The sequence below is a fragment of the Tupaia chinensis genome, unplaced genomic scaffold (genome assembly GCF_000334495.1).
Source record: "Tupaia chinensis unplaced genomic scaffold, TupChi_1.0 Scaffold000178_1, whole genome shotgun sequence".
Lineage (NCBI taxonomy): Eukaryota > Metazoa > Chordata > Mammalia > Scandentia > Tupaiidae > Tupaia > Tupaia belangeri.
In genome coordinates, this window is record NW_006159653.1 from 576,407 (window position 1) to 577,499 (window position 1,093).

Sequence of the window (1,093 nt, forward strand, 5' to 3'; positions counted from 1 at the left end):
CCCTGCACAGGAAGGGAACCGAGGCCTGGCCCTTGGGGCCCAGGAGTCAGGAGGCCACGCCCAGAAGTCAATAGGGATCCTCCCTCCTGCCCTGTCCCCTGACCTGGGCTACCCCAGCAGGTGGTAACTGGCCTTAGGAAGCCTCGGGCTTGGGGTGCCAAGCAGTCCCCAGTGGCGTCTGTCTCACCGTCTGCTGAGGCCGAGCCTGAAATGCCACGTCACGTGTCTCTGAGCAAAGGCGGCTCTTGGAGAGACAATCTCTGGCTCGGCCCCAGCTCGTCCGTGTCCATATGCAGGGGAGAGCTGGCTGGTCAGGCGAAGTTCTCACGGACTCGGAGGAGGGGGCCAAGGCCTGCTGGTCCTGCCCTCACCTCCCTCAGGACCTCCCAGGAGGAGTGGCCAGTGGGGAGGGGTGCTGCCCTGGGCACCTCCCTGGGCTGGGAAGGCATGGCGGCCAGCTGGAGGTGGCCACCAATGGGCAGGGCAGGGACGTGCGGGTGCTCGTCTGTTTAGCCGCCTGTTTGCAGATGAGGAGGCAGCACCAGGCAGGGCTTGCCCAGGGAGAGCTGGTGGAACACAGCTCAGCTCTGAGCGCAGCTCCCCCAGGCTCTGGTTGACACCCTCTGTCCTGGAGCTCAGCCCCCGGCCCTGACCTGGGTGGGCAGTCGCTGTCAGGGGCCAGACCCTGACAGATGCGGGCTGGCGGCCCCTCTCCTGCGCCCTCCTAGCTGACACCCCATCACACCACTGTGAGGACCCCGGGAGACCTGGCCGCCTCCGTGCACCCCGCAGCAGCCTGCAGGCGTCGGGGGCGGGGACGGTGCCAGGCGCCCCTCACTCGCCGGCTGCACCTGCGCCGCCACTCCTGGCTTGAGCGGCGCTGCCAGAGCCACCGGCCAGCGCTCCATGCAGGACTCGCCCTGCGCGCCTGCGAGCACTGAGTGCGAGGTGAGTGCACCTGCGGGAAGGGGCTGGGGAGCCAGGGGAGACTGGCCAGGCCGCGCCTTCCCGGAGCTGCCGGACCCCTCCCCCGCGAGTCCGGGTCGGAGGTCGCAGCGCCCCCCGGAGCCGGGAGCCGCGGCGCCCGCGCGGC

At 70.1% G+C, this 1,093-nt stretch overlaps 1 protein-coding gene across 1 annotated transcript in view; it reads left to right on the plus strand.

Annotated features, from left to right (window-relative positions):
• Positions 1-479: 479 nt before the first annotated feature.
• Positions 480-1,093, plus strand: part of PRR35 (proline rich 35) — a 5,137-nt gene continuing 4,523 nt past the window's right edge. Inside the window, exon 1 of the mRNA XM_006146353.3 lies at positions 480-948. The gene's annotated coding sequence lies outside the window, so the exon portion shown is untranslated. The remainder of the gene's footprint in view (positions 949-1,093) is intronic.